We start from the raw sequence: 17,428 nt of genomic DNA on the forward strand, positions 1-17,428 counted from the left end.
CCTGAAACATGTAGAGGTCCAGCATTCCTAGAAATTAGATCACCATAAATTAAGGAAAAACAGGGTTTTTTTCCCTAAGGTTTTGCTGACATGGTGTGATATTGATGTCATTTTTTAAAGTATGGATTGTGAATGACTTTCAGCTACCAAGTTAAATTTTAGTTTGACATCTGTAAAACTGACTGAACTATTTACACATTTTTGTTTTTTAAAGTCAGTTGACATGATTTGGATTGATTCTAAGAGGTAGTCAAGTTTAGTTTAACAAAAAAACTTTCACTGGTTGGGATTTAAACACACACACAAACATAATCGCCCACCTTTGCTCTTTTGGTGGCGCGCTCTGAAATACACTGGATAATCACCAAAAAGTCAGTGCTATTTTCTGAATACTTGAGCAAATGATATCTTTTATCAATCCCCAGTATAAAGAAATTATATAAATAATTATGTACTTGATTGCATAATTATAGACGTTTAATTTCACTCAAGCCAGTCATTGTTTTCTCCGGATCTGTTTGGACACTTGTAAAAATCATCATCCTGGACTAAAGCACAAATTATCAGTCAGGAAGAGTTGCTTGTTAATTGCAGGGCTCGGCTGCTGAGTGATTTTCTCAGTCTTTCAGTAACAAAGCATATTAAACCATTTGAAGTGTTTTACGGCTACTTTAAAGTGGACACAGTTCAGGTTTGGTGGCTACATCAGGACAGTTTAATGAAATGTTCGAGTTGTAAATCTGTGCAATTAAAGACAACATTAAAACTCAGGACAGGTTTTCAAATTCCAAAATATAGTAGATAAGCAGTTCATGCACTTTTGATTTAACCTCCTGCTGTTTGTGAGTTTAAGAAAAATGAATGTTAGGAGCGCATTTGTTGAAATATTGTAATATCCATAAAGAGCTACATGACTTTTAGGATGCATAACTTGCCCATTAGTAAGCTTTTGTCCTTAATGGAATGATACTAATGTTGGCATTTTTCATCAATTCTAATCAAACCAAACAGCAACTTCATAGTTTGGCTGATAATTAGGAAAAAAAACTAAAAGCCTTGCATTTCTTAGAAGACTGCATGTCACCCACCAACTTTTCATGCAAGAGGCTTTAGACTAAAATTATCTTTTGCTGAGAAAAGATGGAGTTGAGCTGCCTAAACGATTATGCACAGATCTTCTATATTGGGAGATGACACACTTAGATCAGATTCATCTGCCAAAACACAAATTTTAGCTCCATATCAGTAAAATTGTCTAAATTATTTGTGGCAACAATAGGCTGTGTTGACCTTTTTAATTGGGGTTGGCTTCAAGACCAAATGAGTTGTAGAGAAACATCCAGTTATTACTTTCTGAAAGTTTCATTAACATTTGTCCAGTGGTTCATGAAATACTTTTCTAACAGACACAATGACATAAACACACACAGACACAGGCAAAACATTACATCGATGACAAGACCCTTGCTAAAAGCACTCAAGTGCTTTGTGTTGTATGATGACCATAATCTTTGGACACAGTGATGGAAACCACTTGATTCAGTGAAAAACATGAAGCTCAACATTTGTCCAAAACAAACACCTCAGTTTTGTCCTGTTTGATGTTGAAGTTGACCTTCAGTGTCCTTCGCTCAGGCTGCCGCTGTCTGTGTGAGGCCTCAGAGCACACACACCCACATACATACTCACACACCACACAGACATACACACAGTGTGATGCCTGAGTGAAGCACTGATCTTCTGCATGAGCAGAGAGGATTATGCAACGGTCCCTTCGCAGCAGGTGCGACACGCTGACAGTTGCGTGTCGTGAGAAGTGAGGAGGAAGAGGAGGACAGCCAGGGCTATTTTTAAAGTCACTATCAGAGGCATCAGCAAGGTCGGATTGGGGGATGCAGCTTCGTTCTGCAAGCCTACCAACTACTGCGGGGGCTTCTTTACGTTTCACTCACCCTGCTGTCACTTCAGTGGTGAGAATTTAGGATGGGAAGAGATAAATATTTGAAAAATGTAACAGGAGGAAGACTGTGCTTAAATTAGCAGAAACTGAGCTGTTAAAGCCCACAGAAATGTGATGCTACGCTGCAAAAAAATGTCCATCTAATCAAGTTTTAAAATCTTATATCCAGCCAAAAAGTATTTATGATCTTGTTTTGAGACACATTTACCAAACAAGAACTGATTGTGTAAGAATAACAATCTTGTTTTCAGAATGTGTAAGATTATTTGTCTTGTTAGTCTGAAAATTTGACTCACATTAAGTCAAAATATCTGCCAATGGAGTAAGAAAATTTTACTTGGTAAGATTCTTGAAATAAGAACAAACTGAGTCAAATCAAGTATTTCAAGAATCTTACCAATTAAAATTTTCTTACTCCATTGGCAGATATTTTGAATTAATTTGAGTCTAATATTCAGTCCAACAAGACAAATAATCTTATACATTCTGAAAACAAAATTATTATTCTTACACAATCATTTCTTGTTTAGTAAATCAGTCTCAAAACGAGATCAAAAAACTTTTTGGTTGGATATAAGATTTTAAAACTTGGTAAGATGGACAGTTTTTGCAGTGTAGCTAAAGTCCAAAATGAAAATAATGCTACCAAAATTATGTACATTAGTGGCTAAAAGATGCAAGTAACAAAACATTAGCTGAAAGTCAAAAGCATGACATAAAAGGCTAAAATAGCAAACAGGAGAGAGAAATGTTTTCTCTATGGTAGCCATGTGGAGCTGCCTAAACACTTGCTGGTGCAAAGCACCGCCTACCTGTACATACAGTAGCTCCTCCCTGGAGCTCAGTCTGCACAAGGGCCATTTTCTTTCTTGATTGTGGTAAAGATTTGAACTATGTGCCTGAAAAATACCCCCCCCCCCCCCATTGACATTCTCTTTACCAAAACAACATAAACATAAAGAGAGGTTTTGCTACAAAACACTAACAATATAAGGCAACTAAATGCCAGATCAAAGTTAAAGCAGCAAGGGGCCACTTAGAAGGTAAAGGTAGCAAGAGGTTAGCTGAAAGCTAAAATAACATAACCTTAGACAAAAATTAAAAATAACAAAAGGTTAGCTAAAATCTAAAAGTAGCCGAATGATAGCTAAAATGTATTACAAGAAGACAAAAATAGAGCAAGTACTGTATGTTTAAGCAGATTTCAAAGATTTTAATGTTTTTAAAGGGATTAAATGGATCTGTGTGTATTTCTTTTGGAAAGTCAAAAGTTTTATAAGACGCCACATAATAAATTCTCAGGAACTATTTGTTCCAAGTGTTCTGTCGTCCAGCATCGTGCAGAATGAGACTATCAAGCATTCTTCTGTGCTGCCCGCAGCAACTCATGAGTCTTAAACTTTCCTTGAGCTCATATTGACTCCAGGCGTCCAGCATCTAATTTTACCATCAGTTATTCACTAGGTGTTATCTTTGCACTGCTGGCTCCTCAATCTGAGCCGGGCTTCAGTTGATATAACCTTTGTTACTTCAAGCTCTGCGAGCAGGCAGCTGGAGCTAAGCACCCACTATTTTACATCCAGCACTGAATTCAATTAACTGCCCAACTGGAAAATGAGTGTTTGGGGAAATAAAGCACAGAAACAAGGAGGCAGACAAAAAGCAGCAGTGCTGTGGCTGATGTGTTTGTGCACATTTGTTATGATTTGCTGGAGCGGGGCAACAGGATGTGTTTAGGGCACAAGTTCATAACGTGGAAAAACCAGAGAACAACATAATAGGAGTTCAACGTGAGAACGCAATGGAAATATCTGTTCTGTGCATCGCTGAAGGCCAAAAACAACGGCTTGTAAAATGATGTTCAGCCCATGTCTGAAGGCAGAAATGCTCAGTTTAATCAGATTGTTGGATCTCATTAAGAGATGCAAACAAAAAGAGAAGATTTCTACAAAACACTAAAACACTATAGCCTCCTGGATATTATCCAGGGATGTGTAAGACAAAATGAGTATACCCATTTACAACACAAAAGAAGCATTAATTCAATATGCCTCTATGTGCATATGTGTAAGTCAACTTCATTTATAACAACCAATCGTGCAGCAAACATAAAAATGACTATATTTTGTCACAATCCCTGTTTTTTTAAGGTGGCTTAGCAACAATGTTTTTTTTTTTGGTTCATTGTTTTGTCATCCTGTGTTTAATTTTTGTTCCCGTGTGAATTAAGTACTTAATCCTTTTTTAACACTATTATAAAAAATGGTCACAAATTCAGTTCTTTTCAGCTTTTCTTACACATATTTTACATCAGCTCTCATTAAAAGTCATCTAATCCTTTGATTTAATCCTTATCCTGAGGGTTCATGTATAGAGATTGAAGAAAAGACCTTACCATTTTGCTTCATTTGTTTGCAGAAGAAAGTAACTCCTCGAGCAGGTTAACAATATGTTTGAGTGCCTCTAAAAAAAGAGTGTGGGGGTCGGGTCTTGGAGGTCTGTGCGGCTCTGGAGCGGGAGGTCTGTTGGTCCCGGTTTCTGGTAGTCCTCCGGGCTCTGTCTGTCTGTGATCTGGCGTCTTCTGGGCCTGGCGGTCTGTCCGGAAGAGGAGGTCTTGGGGGCCTCAGTCCCTGGGTGGGTCTCGGGGAGCGGGGGAGCCTACTAGGGTCAGTGGGGGAGCTGGCCCCCTGTGGGAGCATTCTTGCTCCCTCAGTTTTTTCCTCCCCATCCCCTACCACAGACCTCCACCCTCTTCATTTTTCAACTGCACTCATGTAGGGTTTTTGGGACACAGGTGTGTTACAGCAGCAACAATTTTGCATTTGTTTGCTGTGGCCACCTGGGCTCCAATTTTACTGTACACCTTAGACATTTACTCATAACCTCACAACCTCACAACATTTACACATAGGAACTTGGGAGTGGGCACTTATGCATGTAAGGGGTGGGATGGGACAGTCTCACCACTGACCGTCCGGTGGGGCCTGGGCTGAGGGTGGACATAGGGCTTGGAGGGGCTGCTGGCGCTCTGGCTTCCCTGGGGCTGTTCGGGCTCCCGGAGTCTGGCTCCTGGTTGCTGTGGTTGGCCCGCTGGCTGGGGTGGCTGCCGGGGTCTGGGGGGTGGTCGGTTGGGGGGGGGCGCCTGGCCATTGGTGGGGTGTGGGGGTGGTCTGGGGCATGGCTTTGCTGGGGCTGGGGGCTGGTCGGTCGGACTGGTGCGGCCCGGGCTGGGACTTGGCTGTCTGCTCTTCTCCACCCCAGATTGAAGGGGTCTACCTCCTGGGTTCAGGTGTGAGCTGTCCTCTGCAGGGGGTGGGTGCATATCCTGGACCTGGGGGGTATAGAGTATGTATGAGGAGTGTGAGTGGATTGTGGCGTCCATCTTGTGTGTCTTTGAATGAGTAGGTGAGAGGATGAGGGTGGGACTGTGTGACTGTGTTTGTGTATGCTTATATTTTTGTCAGGCTGGGACTTGGGCAGCCCCTTCTTCGGGATCATTTGAGGGCCCATTGCTCCCCTGCCGTGCTGCCCTCTGGTGGGTTGTGCCTTTGCCCGCCGGCGCACCGGTGGCTCTTGTTGTCCGGGGCTGGGTGCTTGGGCGTGTGCCGGCTCGGCCCGGTGGCTGCCCGGTGGGGCTTGGGTCCCTCTGGCCCTGTCGGGCCTTGGCCTGGGGGAGGGCTCTGTGTCCATGCCTGGATCCACTCTGGCGCGGTGGGTACCGGCGGGGCCTGTGAGTCCGTCACTGCTGGCCCCAGGGGTTGCTGTATGTGGTCGCTGGTGGGGCTCTTCCGGTTTTCTCCAGTGGTCCTCTTTGGGAGTGGGTGGGCACCCCTTCCGACGCGGGTGTCTCTGGTGCTGCGCGCTTGGGGTCCCTCTTGGGGTCTTTGGCGCTGGTCTCCCTTATGTCGGCTTCCGGCTTTGCGGGTCAGGTCTGTGGTCCCCCACAGTCACTTTGAAACATTCCATTGGAGAGATCTTGTATATACATGCATGCTCACAACCGCACACAAACAGGTGTTTACATCCTGGGTTTTCTATTCGGGCACTGACTGAATGGTATGTGCGTATGTGTATGTATAAATATATGTATACAGTATGTGTRTGTGTGTATATATATATATATATATATATATATATATATATATATATGAAAGTGTTTGGATATGTAGGTATGGGTATGTTTATGTGTGTATGTATAAATTTATATATGTATATGGGTATGGTTTTCAGCAAGGCTATAGTCATTATAATTATATAGATATGCATTTTTGTTGCTGTGGTTTTGCTATCTTTGTTTTTGTATGTGTGGAGCCAAGATGTCGGGTGTGCTGTCTTATGTTTTCTCAACATATACGTATTTCACATATCTTCTAATCTCTCTTTCACTCTTTCTCATTATATTTCACTTTTTTCTTTCTCTTTCTTTTTCTCCTATCAAAAAATGAATAATATATAAAAAAGAGTGTTTGTAGTATCAAATATAATTGTTTTCATTCAATTAAAAATGGTGTACAGTCACCAGTTAACAGCCTCCAAAAGGCAATTCAACTTTTCGATATTCTGTGATGCTTCCAAATGTTTGTTTTTCTCCAGGTTTTAATTTGAAGTATCCCTGGTGAGTCAACACATAATTGGAAATGACTTACTGCAGGGATGCTAAAATTGCAATTTTGTTGGTTGTTGTGAATCTTAATCGTTTTTGAATTGCTACCTTAAGATTAATAAGAAAACTAGCAAAGACCACCCATAAATATTTACATTTGACAAACATCACCGGGTGGCTCACGGCCTCTATGGTTTTGTGCAAAATGAGACTAAGGCAGGTAATATTAGTCAAAAATTTTTGCATTCACACTTACAGATGTATTGTTGCATTTATGAGTACATTTATGGTAAAACCGTTAAAGCTTTTACTCATTGTACAAAAGGTAAATATATTTAAGTGTTCATTTAAATTTAGCTTCTGTCTTTTCTATATAATGTTCAGCAATATAATGTTCAATTAATCTTTAAACTCACTTGCAGTGTAAGAGCCAGACACCACCGGTCACACAGGGGTGGCCCAGAAAATGTTTTTTTCCCTACATTGTAAACGGTTTATTGTTAAATTTACAGTAACTCACTGGTATTTTTCATCCAGTAACTTACTGCATTTTTTACAGTAGTTTTACTGTAAATACATAATGTAGTTACTGTATTTTCTTTTACAGTAAATTTACTGTAAAAACAATGAAAATCCTTTACAGTGTACATGGCCGTTTGCTGAGAATCTAATCATGTTTCTTGGACATTGTCTCATGTACTTAGACAAAACCATGTAGAATTTAATCACGAGAATTACTTATTTGAGAGGTGCAGTTGAAATGAAGAGAGCCTTTTGTTGGTGGCCATGTCACCTCCATCCCCTTAAGATTTATCTATGGTGGCCATGGCCACCCATAGCCAACCCCTGGCACTGCCCCTGCTAACCTGTTGCCTATACCTGGAAAATCCAATATATATATTTATTTGTTTATATTGAAATTATTTGACATAGATAATTTTGGATCAAATTGTTAACTTTTCCTAGGATAATTAAGAAATGATTTCCAGACAAATATACATTTCAAAAGCATCTCCATTGAATTTGGAAAATAGGATTAAACAAAGATAGAAAGAAAAACAAGTGCACAATCAATCTTACAATATGCAATATAATACAATATATAAACCATTTAGCTTCAACTACTCTTTAAAAATAGTATTTTACTAAAAGAAATACAAATCACGGCAGTTATCACAGGATAACTATGTTTTAGCTAATAAACTAATCAGAGAGGTAAGTATTTATCCCAGCTCTAACTAGTTTACATAACAGTCGCAGAGATAGAACGTCCTATTGCTTGCCTCAGACACTGTAACCCTGAGAACAGCCCCAAGGCTCTTAATTAAGGGTCACAAGTTAGCAGCCAAAAAACCAGTTGTGTCCTGACTGCTCGTTATTCAGATTACAACTGTATGTGGAGACGTCAGCAACTTTGAGAGTTTTCCTTTTGTCTTTTATTTCTGTGTCTGTCAGCAGGTTTCGACGCATCCATAAGTCGCAGTAAAATAAGAGTACCGGTAATAAGATTTGTTGAAGAGGAGATGTAAATCACATGTTTTTGAGAGGATTCTGGTTACAGGACAAACTGAGGACAGTAGGAACAAATGTGAATGCTCATAAAAACAACCCCAGGTCTGGAAACGCTGGGAGATTGTGTAAAATGTCCAAAAGAAATACAAAAAAACATGCAATGATTTTTTAAAATCTCATAAACCTAGTTAGTTAGTTGCTGTTATTTGTACCACTTACTTTTACAGCATCCTGTTGGAGAGAACATGCTACCTTCCTGGAATTAGGTTTGTATAAATTTAATGAGCATTCAACACAATTTTATTCATCTTTATTTTATGAAACTTGGAACATTTTGAAAGGGTCTGCCCACTGGGGTGTGTTGGGGGGACCTTAGGTTTTTCTGCTGTACCCTGTGAGACAGTAATACTTCTAGTTTGCCCGCAAACTTCAGAGAAAATCACAAAATCACCCCTGTCTCCCCTCTTGCACTCTCTTTCTCTCACTTCTTTCTTATCTGTCTTATTGCCCTCATGGTTGGAAATCTCCTTCTGCCAGAGGAACCATTCTAGCTTGTCCCAAAGCAATTACAAGCCTGGCTATTTCTTACTCCTAGCTAAACATATTGCAGACTGATACTGCATGACTTCCTTCTCCCACCTCTTCTACTCAAAGATAACAGTGAAAAGTACCCTCGTACTGCAGTGAAATTGTCTGGGGGACCTCTCAGACATTTTCTCTGAAGTGAAGCTTGTGGGTTGTAATTTGAAATGAAGTGTGCTAACTTGCAGTCTTTGTTGAAAAGAGTCACACGATGATGGAGGTGCAGAAATGAACAGGATTCCAATGATCTGATTAGTATATAAACAGCACACATTGAAGTAAATGTAACTTTTTATTAATACTAACTTTCAAAGGTTTGTTTGAAATTGTTTCTGAATGTAATTGCTTAAAATTGCACACCGGCTTCACAGAAACAATGTCTATAAACTGAGTCAAACGTGTAGACTTTTCAAACACACTGTGGCTTTGCCACCATCACTGCAGGTTATCTCTGCAACAGTGCTTTTTCAGATATTAGAAGCAAAGGGCTTCATTACAGTTTTAAAGCAGCATTAATCAGTCTTTTCAGCCACAGGTCACTTTTATGTTAATCTTCATCAGAGCTACATTCAGACAAAAAAGTATCAAAAGAGTTTTGTCTTCCTATCAGAGGGTCAAGTGCACAGTGCTGCAGAAAAATACGTTAATTTCAATGAATGGGGTTAGATGAAAATATCAATTTTAAATATAATTTTTAATCAAGTTTAATTTCACTACAGTAATAACTTATTTGTATTAAACAAAAAGTTCAGATGTTTTGAACTGGAGTTCTGTGCAAAGGTTTTGAACAATTATCTGTTGTACATAGCTCTTTTTACATCCTCAGAAGGAACAGAGTTACCGGTGAACCTCTACCTTTTATTTGTTGCAGTGTTTTTGCTAAATGATCAAGAGGAAACTGTGCTCATAAGCATTTTGGATGCAGCTTTTGCTTTCTGTCTATATACAGACATTTCTAAATGCTCTGATTCACTTTTCTTTTAAGGGATAGTCTGGTTACTTTTGAAGTGATAGTCTGTCAGATTGTTAGTTGCCCAGCTTAAAGAAATGTTCACATTGGAAGCTTGAATAATATGTTGAAAACCAATTACGTTTTAATTAAATGTTTGTTTTCAGATCTAAAGACTCCATTTCATTCTGAGCCAACAAAAATGGCTGCCAATCCCTTGTTTCCATGATATTTATAGAAAACCTGGCCACACCCCCTGGAGGTGGTCCCTTGTACATCAGCACTGAAATGTTACACATTATGTGTTTATACTTCAAGAGAGAGGCACTAAACAAATAGAGACTTGTTTATTTTCTTACAGTTTAAAGCAAATTATCTTAAATTTAGTTTATCAACCACAAAATTTCCAACACTACCTTTCAGCCATAATATTGCATTGGCACAAGGAATACTATGGAGAAATGGGCAACATTTCTTCTCCAAAATAGGTAAACTGCTGCTCTTTTTTTTTCCAGATTATAAACCAGCCCTTTCTCAAAATGTTCCACTTGTGTGAAAGACCATTATACAGCTCATATTAAACCAATACATTTTTTGCAGGACACCGTTTTTGTTTGATTTGTCACTTTTTCCTTTCTACGCAAAATGTTTGTGTGCTGAGTGAAACATCGATGTTCTGAGGCTGAACGCATCAGTATGTCGGTAGCTGAGTAAACTTTTAGGCTGACTAGATGTGCTGATCTGGCAGACTGATACATTCAGCAGCCTCAGCATCAGCGACATGATATACATGATCTATGCTCAGCACACATACATTTGCACAAAGGAGAGAGCAGACGCTGCATCCCAAGTGCTTTCAAGCACAGTTTTCTCTTGAAAACTGTGGTCAGTTTTATTTACTGTGGCCACTCTGTTATTTTTTACTCTAAATACCATGTTGGTCTGATGTTTTTTTTTACCAGTAATGGTTTTTGTTAAACTCTTAAAGTACTGTGAAAAGGAGTATGCACCATATAAAAGAAACTGTGAGTGAGTGTTTCATAAAACAGTTAGTTTGAACTGTTGTGAATTTTTTTCTTACACTGCCCAATGTTTGCATCAGCTTGTCACACTTCCTGCATAGTAAGTGATTTTTCTGAGCAGATGAGAATTAAAAAACTAGAACACCACTCGTCACATATTTAATTGTGACACTGCAGCAAAGATTCTTTATTATTTTAGCAAGATCTGCACCATCTGTGCCTCGGGGGCCAATATGTAGGATGTATAGAGGCGTTCAGAGACGTAAATTGCAAGTTGTAACAAAGCAAAAGATTGATTGTTCTTATTTTTATGCAATGCAGTGAAAGTTTGGTTGTGAATGTTAAAAAATGCCTGTCTGACACAAAGATTGCTACAAACATTACAGACTGAAACAAATATATTCTATTTGGAGAAATGGGTTATTCCGTCAGCCCACACCAGTTTTTTGAGATATATTGCAAGTTGGTAAAACATCTTTTCAGCTCAAACAAGCAGCGACAGTCTGTGTTTCGGCCTCAAATGGCATATTAAATTCACATGAAGGTCAGTAAAAATATCCATTTCCATTTCTCTTGCCGATAAAGAAAAAAAAGGTTTTTCTTTTGTTTACCTGTTTTCCCGATTCTGACTCATTGTTCAGGAAGACAGTTTCCCCCCAGGGGTGTGGGGGACCCGGTCAGCCGACGTGCCATGTCTGAGTGTATGAAAATGGAGGTGACAGGATGTTGATGAGGAGGCCTGGAGTGTTACCTGCAACAGCAGTGCCCTGGAGTGCTCCACTCTGCCTGCTGGTAATGAACCTACGAGGCTGCGCTCATCTCACCTGTCACCCAGGCACCCAGTCAGTCTTTACCCACTGAAATTTCACCAGCGAGAGAGATGGAAACCTGCAGACACACACAGCTGGGTTCAGCTTTATGTGTGGTTTGTCTGCAGAGAAAAAGCAAATGAAGCAGATAGTACAATATTTCAAAGAACACATGATTTTTTAGTCTGATTTGGTCTCTTGAGAGATTGTGGAAAGTGATATTTTCTGGAGAAAAAAAACATCCATTACCAATGGAATTAGTATTCATTGAAGTACTGTTTTTAATGAGCAATGCTAAAATTCTGTTAAAGTGCATGTGGCATCGATTTTTTGTAATAAATATGAATACATTTCTGGAAGGTTGACACTGATAAGTTGTAGCAAAATGATAAAAATCACCTTGCTGATATGAACAGCTGTTGGGGTTTTTGCATGTGAAGAAACAGGAAGTGATGTCAAAGGGGAATGCTTGAGTTTGTACAGAGCAGTGCTACAAAAACACTGAGTGCGGAGAAGAATCTGATGTTTCTTTAGATTATTTTGAGTCACTATCAGAGAGAGATGAAAAAAGTCACAGTTCAAATTATTTGTTTTCAGTAAACAAAGACCAAAGAGTTCCCTTTCTTCAAGAGTTCCCCTTTAATGTCACTTCCTGTTTCATTTTGGTTGAACCATGTTCAAAAGAAAATATCCAACATGACAAAATTATTAAAATCCTATGTTATATGTCATGTTCTTTAATATGAATATGTTTTCTTTGACATTTTGTTTTGAAGGATACACTGCAAAAAATGTCCACCTAACCAAGTTTTAAAATATTATATCCAGCCAAAAAGTCATTTTGATCTTGTTTTGAGACTGATTTACTAAATAAGAACTGATTGTGTAAGAATAATAATCTTGTTTTCAGAATTAGTAAGATTTTTTGTCTTGTTAGTCTGAAAATTTGACTCAAATTAAGTCAAAAATTTCTGCCAATTGAGTAAGAAAATTTTACTTGGCAAGATTCTTGAAATACTTGATTTGACTCAATTTTTTCTTATTTCAAGAATCTTACTAAGTAAAATTTTTTTACTCCATTGGCAGAAATTTTTCGACCTACACTCTAAAAATGAAATGTTGGATTCACTTAACCATGTTATGTGACCTGGTTCCACTTAACTGAGTTGAGTAAATTCAAAGCAACATGCTCATGTTCTTTGGTTAAAAAACTGGTATATTGCTTTGAATTTACTCAACTCAGTTAAGTGGAACCAGGTCACATAACATGGTTAAGTAAATCCAACATTTCATTTTTTACAGTGTAATTTGAATCAAATTTCCAGGCTAACAAGACAAATAATCTTACACATTCTGAAAACAAGATTAATATTCTTACACAATCAGTTCTTGTTTAGTAAATCAGTCTCAAAACAAGAGCAAAAAGACTATTTGGCTGGATATAAGATTTTAAAACTTGGTAAAATGGACAGATTTTGTAGTGTGTGCATTTCACAAGCACTTTGAAAAAATATTAGTTATAGTTGAAAGCAATGATATTTCCAAATGTAAGCAAAATTGTGATTGTTAGCACTCAGATTATGTGTTGAGGATGAGTCTAATCCACTAACAAAACAGATTTTAGCTCACTGTTTATAAAACTGATTGAGTTATAGCTATTTTATGTTTGCTGAGGTTGATTATCTGTGACGGTAATCTTGCACTGAGTTGACTCCAAAAGTTAATCAATTTTAGATGTACATCTAATAATAGCTTTTTTTTGGAAGTTTAATTAAAATCTGTTCATGAAATCTTGACTAACATGTCAATCAGACGCTTATTTTCTGTCGTGCCATTTGGTGGCGAAGCATAAAATCAGTGATATGTTGTTAGCAGTGTCCAGAAAAACTCTCAACATGTTAGTTTGTTTTATTTTCAATACCATCTTATTTTGCTATTTTTTAAATTAAGGTTTTATTATCAAGTTTTACGTGGTCAATGATTTTTTGTGAAGTGTCATTTTTTTGTACACTGCTTCATATTTTCATTAAAACCTCAGCTGTGATACATAAACATGAGTGGCGAGAATGTTTGCACAAAAAGGGATTTGAAAACAGGATTTGCATGAATAAACAGAAACAATGTAAAAAGAAAAACAGGCAGCATTTGAAAAAACCTGCACACATTTCCATCCTGAGGCGTGGCACTGAGACAGAATACAACATGCCAAGAGAAGAAATATTACCAGTGCATCCAACAGGAGACAGGAAGTTTATTTGGCTTCACGGAGCCAAATCTGCTTGACGTGATGAATGATGATCTTAAAGCACTGTTGAATGAAAATCAGGTTTGACTTTTGCATCCGGCCAAGCTGGAGTTCTGCGTGCTGCTAATGTGCAAAACATTGTTACCCGCCTTCGTATTTTGACAAAGGGCATTTATTAAAACCTGTAGTCTGTATCATTTAGCTCAAACAAAGTCTGCACTCACTAATGCAAGGCAGTTTACTGCTGTGACTTTATTACCAGCAGCAGGCGCAGCAGGAGGAGCATCTGCAGGAGCAGCTCCAGCTCAGGGGTGAAGTGTCTTCCCATGGCAATATGTGGCACTAAAATGGAAAACAACCCACAGATTGGGAGGCCAGGCAGCATGCTTCCTGGAACCAAAGGTCATCGTCTCAGTAAATCAGCGGAGGGAATAGCAGGGATGATTGTATAGGCTGGCAGCCATAGAGGGGCTATTAGTTATCCTCCTATCAGCCCACCGGGTCCAGTCATTGGGCACAGGCTAGCCCCAGCGCACACAGCTAAAACATGTAATATAAAATCATTGCACTCAAATGCAAAATAAATGTAAATAAGAGTAGCATGAATAGAATAAAACTGTCTCTTACCACTCTGGATTTATGTCGCACAGTGCTGCTGCAGCTCCCCCAAGGTGCAAATAATCTGCAGACTGTAAAGTCATTAGTATTGTCATTTGTCACTCTTTGTGCACCCGCACATATTCATCCACTGCTACCTAATAAATACATTGATGATTTGCAGTCATGACACAATTGTAAGGGCGTAATGGTGTTATTAAAATTGAACACTACAAGACAAGGCTTGCAAGCAGTTATCTTAATGCTGGCAGCCGAGATGCGCTTTGACTGGAGGGAAGAAAGGAAAATAACAATCTGGTTGAAATTAGCAAGATCTGTACAGAATACAAAGTTTTAACCTCCAGGTACCCTCTAATATCTCTGCTCCTCATGCTCCAGGTCACTATTTTTAAACTGTCCTTGAATGAGCATCATAAGCTGACGGAGTCAAGGTCAGTCTTGGTGAAGCGGAGTGATTCAGGGCCAATAAACCCAAATGTCCACTGAGCCTCAGTCTGAAAGGCAGTGCATGATTTATTTCTCAGGGATGGATTTTTTTTTCCCTTTGAACATTTTCAGCTGCACCACGTATGGACGAGGCAAATAGTGTTCCTCAGAATTACTGTTTGATAAAACATTTTTTTGAAAGAGTTCAAAATCTTATTGACCTCAACCTGGAATATTTAACAAAGGTGAAGTGAGCACTGTTGATTTGCTTGAAAAGTGTTTTCAATTTTAAAGCAGCTTACACCCCCTTTAACTCATCTGTTTCTTGTTGCTGTAAAAAAGAATTAGAATAAAAATTGAGGCTTAATATGAAAAGCAACACAAAACGCACCTGGAGCCTGTCAGTGTTTTTTGTCTTGTCACAGAAAACTTGAAAACCGCAGCCTCTGAAATGTTTTTGAAGGGTAAATTTGCTCCTTCTCTCCAAATCTCACTTTGGTGAAGAATCTTTAGTGTTCTCAGAGTGTGTCATTGCATTTGATAGAATATATTCTCACAGAAAATGGTCTATTTTGAATTTTGACAACTTCCTTTTGCAAAAAAATGTTTGCAAAAAAGAACCTTCTGGTTTCGTCTTTGAATACGAATAAAGTTTGATATTTTATGATGTTGTTTATACCAACTCTGGTGCTGTTTTGTACTTTTTTCTTTTATTCATTGAGGATCTCTGGGATTTGTCTCTATTCTTGTCTAATTATGATGCTTCAGTTTCTTCATTAATGTTTGTTTCAGCCTCGTTGACCTTACCTTTCAGCAGTTGAAAACTTGAGCAGCCAGTGCCAGAGAAGCGTTCAACCCTCAAACATTTTGCAGTTGAAGTGACTTCATTCATTGTGTCATGGTGAGAGAAACTCTTATTTGTTTACATGTTGTCGTCTAGCTAGCTTTTCAAGTGAGGTGGCAAAAAGACAGACAGAACATTATGAGCAATAGGCTGTGTACCTACCTGTGTTTTGTTTCATTATTGTAGTGAACAACATGACAAGACTTTAATTAATTGTTAAAAAAAAAGAAAAATGTTTATCGCAATCTGTTGAAACTGCTGTGTGACTGAAATGAGTTTGTTTATGAAGACTTCTTCCAACAACACCATTTGTAATGTTTGTCCCTGATTAATATTAGGATATGTTATTAGGAATGTCAATCTCTAATTATTATACAGTATCATGTTTGATGAACGTTTGAGCCCATGGTGTGAAAAAAAAACTTGTCGAACTCTAACTAAAAAGACTTCAATAAAATAAACTAGCTGATGAGGCAGGAAAAGTATTGACAAAACTCAAAGCACCTGCTGCACAAACGACTGGAGGAAGCACGATGTACAGACGGGGAGCAAGAGACTTGACACAGAATATACAGTAGAGGGCCACTAACAAGAAGACAATGAGAAACACCTGGGGGAGAGACACGAGGATCAGGTGAGTGTGGGCGGTGCCAGAGCAGGGACAAACTGGGAAAACAGGGGCTGTGTCTCAGTTCACTCTTACATCACTGCCCCATGCCGTTGGCTGTCCCAAATCGTAGGTGCCTACATATGCAGCCGACAAAACCCCAAAAACTTCGGCTGTGTTTGAGTATTCTATGCGGCCAACGATATCCCAGAATTCAATGAGCTGTCAGCAAATCAAACAGAAAAACAAAGATAGCGAAGGTTTTCTTTAAGTGTGGCAGAATTATTATTATTTCTTTTAATGACGGAGTTTGGGAATTTATCACAGACTGAAAATATAAGTTAAACAACTTCGCTGAAGAAACTGCAACCCATGAATTGAGACACAGCCAAGACTGGATAACACAGGGAACAAAGAACACAGGTAACATGCCAGAAGAAAAAAACAGAACAAAAAGAAAAGAATAACCAACAAAATAAACTTAAAGAACTTAAAAACTAAACAACACACAGATCCCAAGATGCTGGCTACTAATATCAAATAAAATGAACGTAGTTGACAGTACTGCACTGTGTTGATGAATTAGCCATGCACTTCTTTGCTTTTGTTTGCACTCTAATGCATTTTTCTACTCAAAAGCACAGTGAGTGCATTACAGAGCAGCCGTAAAGCATTTTACTGTATGTGCATTAAAACAGTTATTGTTGACATGGTGAGCCCAACCAATGGTTTGTATGAAATGTTGGCTGTTCATCTGCAAGTTTTTGTTGATTTTATCCCAATCATAACCAGTTTAAGACCCACTGTACTGGTGTATCTCTCTGCAAACAGCTGTCTATTTAAATTAGATAGTTTTTTTCATTTAAAACAGGGACAATATAAAGTATGCATTAGCCATGAAAGGAAAGATGCAATGTATCAGGTTATAGCTCTGGGTGCTAGTTTCCACCTGTAGTCCTGGACCCAGCCCACACAATATTAAAATTAACATATTCAATGCCCTTTAGGTTTTGTATTTTGCAAATTTTTGGACATTTTTTTTATCTGAGCTAACACAAAGAGCATGTAAGCCTAAATATTATGAGAAAGTATCTCCTTGGTTAAGAGGCTGATACGCTTTCAAGCTCTGTCATCAGAGAGCACTTTTATGCTTTTATGTGTTTTTAATTATAACATTATTATTATTATTATTATTATTATTATTATTGTTGTTGTTGCTGTTGTTGTTGTTGTTGTTGTTGTTGTTGGTGG

Source organism: Austrofundulus limnaeus, unplaced genomic scaffold (genome assembly GCF_001266775.1).
Source record: "Austrofundulus limnaeus strain Quisiro unplaced genomic scaffold, Austrofundulus_limnaeus-1.0 Scaffold263, whole genome shotgun sequence".
Taxonomy (NCBI): domain Eukaryota; kingdom Metazoa; phylum Chordata; class Actinopteri; order Cyprinodontiformes; family Rivulidae; genus Austrofundulus; species Austrofundulus limnaeus.